The sequence below is a fragment of the Microtus ochrogaster genome, linkage group LG9 (assembly GCF_000317375.1).
Source record: "Microtus ochrogaster isolate Prairie Vole_2 linkage group LG9, MicOch1.0, whole genome shotgun sequence".
Lineage (NCBI taxonomy): Eukaryota > Metazoa > Chordata > Mammalia > Rodentia > Cricetidae > Microtus > Microtus ochrogaster.
Window position 1 is genome coordinate 39,793,109 of NC_022034.1, and position 7,924 is coordinate 39,801,032.

Consider the following 7,924-nt stretch of genomic DNA (forward strand, 5'->3'; position numbering starts at 1 on the left):
GGTTGTGACCGGAGAAACAAATGTTGGTTTCTGGCTTTGTCAAATACTGTTTTCTTCTATGTTGAATCAAAGGAGGTAATAGTCTCTCAACCGAGTATGACATGAAAGTCATATAGTTAAATGTTTATTTTGGTAACAAGGCTTAAAGCCTAGGAAGGTGGCTCCATGGGCAAAAGTGTTAGCCATGCAAGCCTAGCAGGCCTAGTTAAATCTCTGAAATCAATGTAAAACCTGGATGAGCTGGTATGAATCTGTAACCCTAGCACTCCCATGGAGAGATGGGAGGCAGAGTTAAAAGAATTGTCCTGAAGCTATAATAGACAGCATAGCAGCCAAAACTAGATACCCATGCTAACAAGGTGGAATGTGAGAACGGACTTTTCAATGTTGTACTCTGAGCTCTACTCATATGCTGTAGCATACATGTGCCTTCATGAGCAAGTGTACACACATGCGCCCGCGTGTGCGCGCACACACACACACACACACACACACACACACACACACTGTAGGGGGCCACATGAAATGAGTAGTAAATAAAATGTTAAAGAAGCTTGGGTTTTCAGTTACTAAAAATAAATCTATACCAAAATTCAAAGACATAAGAATTCTAGCACTGTAGCTTAAAAAATCTGGGCATAGACACAGCAAATGGCTTTAAATATGACATGAAGCAACCGATAGTTTTTCTGCCTGCTGGATGTTCTTTACGCTTCCTCAAATAATTATTTATTTACTCTGAGTCAGGACAATTCTGGCTGTTATAGGACTGGGGAGTGACTGAGTTTATGGTTGTATAGCCTTTTTTCCCTTCCTTCTTTATCATTCAATCATATTTAATAGTAAAGGCACTGTGTTTCTGTTTTTTTAGAAATGACATGAAAATGACTGGAGCACAGAATGGCTTTGGAAAAAAGAATGAGATCATTCTTTTCATGCTAACGTTAGAGGCCATACCATAATAATGTATGTTAGGTAGTTATTCCTTCAAAACAATCTGCCTTGTACAATTTCTTTCTTTCTTTTTTTTCTTTTTGGTTTTTCGAGACAGGGTTTCTCTGTAGCTTTGGAGCCTGTCCTGGAACTCGCTCTGTAGACCAGGCTGGTCTCGAACTCACAGAGATCCGCCTGCCTCTGCCTCCCGATTGCTGGGATTAAAGGCGTGCGCCACCATCGCCCGGCCTTGTACAATTTCTTAAGGTACATGACCTCCGTTGTTCAGCAGAGCTCTTCAGTCTTAAATTATATTTCTAGTTTGTAAGGAAGAGAGAACTGGGATATATTTCAGCTAAAATTTCACTTAAAAAAAAAAAAACCCAAAACACTGATGAGAAACCGCAACCTCCCAGCTCAGACTATGGGGACTTGAAGAATAAGACAAGTCCATGCACTTCAGAAACTGTCACCCCGAGAAGAGTCCCAGAAGAGGGGTCTGCAGCGTGACTCTTCACATCTGGGAAATGAACAAAAAGACAGATGTGGGAGCCCTCTCTCCCACGTAGTTAGGGACAGCGGTCCACCCAGGGGTTCAGTTGAGTGTTACAGCCAGCCCGAGCTCATGCTGCTCAGAAATTTATAGTCAACTTCACATGAAAGCTGGAACACTCCCCTATTTTGATTTTTTTCAATCTGATCATCCAGAGTGGATGCCCAGGCTTTTGCTTATGTCCCCCCTGTCAAGTGTAGTCTTAAGCTCTCTGAATCACAGAAGGACAGAGTTTTAAGTGTGTGTTAACAAGATAAAAATGACCCTGATGCATATGGGGCTCTGATTCTGAGTACAAGTCAGGACAGCTACATCAAGGATATTCTTCCCTTCAAAGTTCCACACTTAGAATATTACATTTCATCAAGTGCACTGTTTTTCCAGTGTTGGGTGTTTTCCCCTAGAGTCACGGGATGCTGGCTGTTTCCTCTATTCTGAGGTCTGGTGACATGTCAATAGATATTTTAGCCAAGCAGATCTGCCACGGAGCTTCTATATAGGCACTTCCAGATATAAGAAATAGTTCAAAGAAACTCCTTTAACTATCAGATTTTAAGTGTTGGTCTAAATTCTTTTTTTTTTGGGGGGGGGTGTTTTGAGACAGGGACTCACTATGTATCCCTGGCTGACCTGGAATGTATTATGTAGACCAGGCTGGTCTCGAACTCACAGAGATCTGCCTGCCTCTGCCTCCCGAGTGCTGGGATTAAAGGCATGCGCCACCACAGACCCGGCCGGTCTAAATTCTGAGTAAAAAAAAAAAAGCAACATTTGAGAAATATGTGCTACTCAAAATTAGAAAAAGGCCTTCCTTTAACTTTCAATTTTGTTTTTAGCATCTCCATTATATTATTTATAGATTTGTGACTTAGTGTGACTGGAGAAGCAAAATAATGGACTCTGCTAAAGTTATCTGTTCAGTGTTCACCACAAGAGGGCTACTCTGAGTCGCTTCTCTTTGCTAGAAAGTTTGGAGAACATGCCTGGTTCAGACAGGTCATTCAGGGAATGACCTTAGTAAACTTAGTAAACCTGCCAAAGAGTCCGTGTCTGATCCTTATAGTATACTATGGTTCTTCATGCCTTTGAAATAATTTGCACAAACATATTCCGATAGCTTTGCTTTTTCTAAAGCAGTTATTTGAAACCCACTGTAATATTTTGAATCTACGTGATTCCTAAAAACTCAGTAATTTCAAACAAGGTGCAATTTTGGAATCAATTTCATTCTTTCAGAAAAAGTCAGAGGAGTATTATTAGAGACACAACTCTATCTCTTATAGTGTCTTCTCACAGCAAAACTGTGATGTCCCAGATTGGGGAGATGCTCGCTTCTCTTCAACTCTCTCCTTTGCCTGTTCACTGTAGCTTTTCTTCAAGAAGGAATTCAAGCAACTGAGAACAATTGAAGGCCCCCCGTACAGTAGCCCTGACCCCAGTAGAAGATATACCTCCAAATAAAAGTGCTGAGATTCTGAGGGGTCAACTGAACTCCAGAATAAATTAGTTTTGGTACATTGCCATGTTAAAACTCTACTTTGGAAATTCTAAATAACTAATATATTTTAAAAGTGTGGCATTTTTCTGTTCAGGAGTAATACTATATGAAATGGCAGAAGATGTTTTAGAAAATAACAGCAAAAACTATAGATAGTCATGAAAAAGAATGACAAACTATTCATAGAACTGAGTTTTTGGATTAATATACAAAAGGCCTTATTACGTGTATATCTCTCTGTGTATGCATATTTCTGTATATATGTGTGTGTGTGTATAAATAGATAGATGATGGATGGATAGAAAGATAGATAGACAGACATAAACTTTCAAGCAGAGAAGGCATGGAGGGAATATATTAGCAAGAATCATCTGAGTCTATGACTCTATAACGTTTCAGAATGGCCATCATGAAAAGGAGCCACCGTTGCCTCCCACCTCCTAACTAGTGACACAAAAGCACTATTTAAAAGCATGTGGGAAGCTACTGCATTTGTCGCAGGGCATATGGGATGTGGCTTGTTCTTCTGCTGTTACTCTCTGAATTCTTACAAGTGTCATGAGAATATTGGGACACACTGATAAGGCGTTAGTTTCACCAACATATGTATGGAACCATCTCACTTACCCCAAAGCAGATGGCAAACAGATACAGAACAGCCTATCTCACTCTACCTTCTGACTTGTAACGAGGATTCTTGAAGACATCTTTATGGATACTGTTTTTTTTTTTCAGGTCTTTTTTTAAAAATTTATTTATTTATTAAAGATTTCTGTCTCTTCCCCGCCACCACCTCCCATTTCCCTCCCCCTCCCCCAATTAAGTCCCCCCCCCTCAGCCTGAAAAGCAATCAGGGTTCCCTGTCCTGTTTTTTAATTATACCAAATTTCATTATTTTAATGAACAGTCAACTTTTCTCACATTTCAATTTAGCCCTTAGCCTCTTTCTGTTCACTCCCTACAATCAGTTAGGGCACCGGATTCCACCAGGTGAGACTGGGCTGTAGCGCTATGAGAAGTTAGCTAAAACACTGCACAGATTTTGGGGGTTAAGGCTAAGCTGCCAGGCTGACATTCCAAACTTAAGTGGCAGATAATTAAATAGCCACATCCCAGCCCATCCACATAAAGTGCACATTCCTGGATCAGCACCAGGATTTTCATTATTTAATGAGTTTCAGTCATTTTTATTTAAAAATAACCGAGCAGATTTCTGTTTTTTTCAAACCTAGGCTAAATTAACAAAGACTCTTGTTCCTGGGCCCAAGAATATGCCATAGAAGGGAATCTTTTCAATAAATTTTGCTTTAGGAAATGATTTCCAACATTACATTTAAATAGCATAGCTCTGAACATGAGAATAGACTATTCTTTGTCTCTACATCTGTGAGATTTTGCAATGTCGATCATTTCAAATTAGCAAAAATAAAATAATTGTTCACTGAACAAAGTAACAAAAATAGTGCAGCAATGAGGTTAAAGGCATGAGTAAGGAAGAGTGTGTGGTAGTGAAGGGAGATGCCGAGGAGAAGGGGGAACTAGGGACTCCTCACAGGTCTAGGGCACAATCTTTCTCATTCTCTTCCCAACTCTAGGTACGAGGTTCCCACAGAAGAGCCTCAATTTATGAGAAGATCAGAGGAAGGCCACTTCATTGGTAGTTTTCTGAGGCCGTCTTCCTCTCTCTAGCTCACCAGCATGATGCTCGCTCTCTGACCCAGGGAATTCTGACTCTGCTGGACTCTTTACACATCAGCTTGACTGTGTGTGCATGTGGGTGATCTGTGTGTGAACACATGTGCGTGCGTGTGTATGTGTGTGTGTGTGTGTGTGTGCGTGTGTATGTGTGTGTGTGTGATGTGTGTGTATATTTCTAAAGCACAAGTAGAAAACTAGCTGGACAGTCGATAGGCCGGAGTTAGAAATAACTTTCTTAGAACTCACTGGTACAGTAAATCTGCATCCTCAAGTTTAGGGATGCTGTCAGAAGGAATGCAAAGCCCCCAGAATATGCAGGAGTAATCATACCTGTCCTGCTTCAGTCTGCTGCCCCCCTCCCAACATGTTATGAAAGTTCTATCTATAGAAGGTGTGACTGGGAAGTAATGATTACATAAATTTCTTGTATAAAAATCAGTCCAAGAGGGGACAGAGAGATGGCTCGGAGGAAAAGAGCACTGACTGCTCTTCCAGAGGATATGAGTTCAATTCCCACCAACCACATGGTGGCTCACAACCATCTATAATGAGATCTGGTGCCCTCTTCTGGCCTTCAAGGTTACATGCAGGCAAAGCACTGAGTAGCTAATAAATAAAATCTTTCTAAAAAATATCAGTGTAAGGCATTCATATCAATGCTGCTGTGGCCAGGATAAGCATGATTGCCAAAAAGATATCTAGAGACAATGCTATTTGGCTATGTCAGATAGCACAAGTCATTGCTGAAGTACTTTCACTACCACTACAGATATTTCCCGTAGCTTTAAGAAAAGCTTACAGATTTTTTTGTTACAGCATGTTGAATCATTGTGAGGGTTTGTTTTACTGTACACATCTAGCTATCTGTGAGTGTTCCTGACTATGTATTCACATTCTGTTCTTCTTGGTTCTCCTTTCCATTACATTAGTATTTCTTATGTCTTCTTTGATTTTGTTAGTTTTGAGAAATTGCATTAGTGAAGAGAGTTTTTCTTTCTGAAAATTCATATTTTATGTGTATGATTGTTTGCCTTTATATCTATATATGCACCATATGCTTGTAGCGTTGGGAGAGGCCTGAATAGGACATCGGGGTCCCTGGAGCTAGAATTGCAGAAAGACAGTTGTGAGATGCCATTTTGGGGATAGGAACAGAGCATAGGTTCTCTGCAAGAGCACTGAGTGCTTTAAGCCTTTTCTCCAGTTTCAGTCTTATCTTTTTTTTCTTTTTTCTTTTATTCTGAGACAGGGTTTCTCTATATAGCTCTGGCTGTCCTAGAACTCACTTTGCAGACCAGGCTGGCCTCGTACTGCCTCTGCCTCCCAAGTGCTGGGGTTAAAGGCGTGCGCCACCTCTAGATCTATCCCCATCTTTTAAAAGTGGTATTAGCATTGTAGAGAACTTCTCAGTCATTGGGGCATCTTGAAGCACTCTCATGCATTTCCAGAGGCTCCACAATTAGCTAAGAACCCCTGCTTGGCGATGGGGTTTCACACTTCAAGTGCCATAAACATTTCAGACACATTTCAATTTCAACACTTAAACATTTATGTTCAGTTTTATTGAGGTTGAAGCTCAGAAAATTACCAAAAATTTTGCAGGCAGATTTGGATTTTTGAGGTGTGTGTTGCCATACATTTTGAGTCAGACTCTCAAAGTGTAAACCAAGCTGACTTCAAATTTGCTATTGCATGTGCCTCCATCTCCCAACTGCTATGACTGCAGGCTTGTGCCACCAATTTAACCAAGCATAGAATTTTTCTCCTTTCTTTATTCTTTCTCATGAAAGCCTACCCAAAACTTAGACTTCTGAATTTCAAGATTAAAAGCCAAATGTGGCTGGATATATATTTCTGTGGTAGAGCATTTGTCTGCCAGATAGAAGACTCTGGGTTCCACTACTAACACTGAAAACCCAATGGGAAAACAACCAATCAAACAAAATCTGATTCCAACTGCTAGTAAGCCATTCATCAGACATGCCTTTTCCCCTTCTTCAGAAACAATTATGACAAAACAAAGTGCAAAAAAAAGAATCCCAAGCAAAGACAATAGACATTAATATCAGTTAAATGAAACTTTTTGACTACTGTAAATTTTTCTAAATTTAAGCATGTGTAGTGTGTTGTGGATACGGTGTGTATCTGTGGTGGGTGTACAGGTACTGTATGCATGAGAGTGTGCAGGTACTTGTACTTATGGAGTTCAGAGGGGAATGTTGTGTGCATGTATGTGCAGTGTGTGTGAGTGTGTATGTGTGTGTGCATGTGTGCGTGTGGTATGTGGTGTATGCAGGTACTGCATGCATGAGAGTGTGCAGTTACTTGTATTTATGGATCTCAGAGGGGAATGTTGTGTGTGTATGTGTAGTGTGTGTGTGTATGTGTGTGCGTGTGTGTGTGTGTGTGGTAGTAGTGGCATGTGTAGGTACTGTATGCATGAGAGTGTGCAGGTACTTATGGAGTTCAGAGGGGAATGTTGTGTGTGTGTAGTGTGTGTGTGCATGTGTGTGCGTGTGTGTGTGTGTGTGGTAGTAGTGGCATGTGTGGGTACTGTATGAATGTGAGTATGCAGTTACATGCACATGTGGAGACCAGAGGAGGATGGCGGATGTGCTCCTCTAACACTTCATTACTTCATGTGGGCTCTGGGGGATTGAACTGGAGTTCTTATGTTTTTGTAGCAAATTTTCTTACTAACTGAAGCCTAGCAAAAAATTCCCAAAGCTAATATTTAAGGGGAAATGGAGCTGTAGGGGTGAGGGGAAAACACTCTTCTGCAGATGAAGTCCTTGGAATGCCAAAGGCCAACATATACATCTTTAACTGGAAAACTTTCCACTTGTATCTTTTTCGTGCGGTCAAGATACTTCACTTGTATCACAGATTTCCACATCCACTGACCAATATGTGAACTGAGAAGAATATATGATTTTTCTTATTCTTTTCTCTTGAGGTCTGGCTAGATAGCACAGGCTGACCTTGAACTCACAATCCATTGTCTTAGCTTCCACAGATTGATGTCACAAGAATGTATCACCTTGTGTGGAGTGCTGGAATTTCTAGGTATTCCAAGATTCCAGTGTGTAAACTACCAACAAGATGGGCAGTGTAGAATCTTTGATACACAGAGTCCATCCAGGTGACCTTAGTATGTATAGACAGGAAGACAGGAATGCTAGGGTTCACCACAGTATACTTTACAGTAAAGTTTACAGAGTAGTTCCGCTGGAACTATGCCT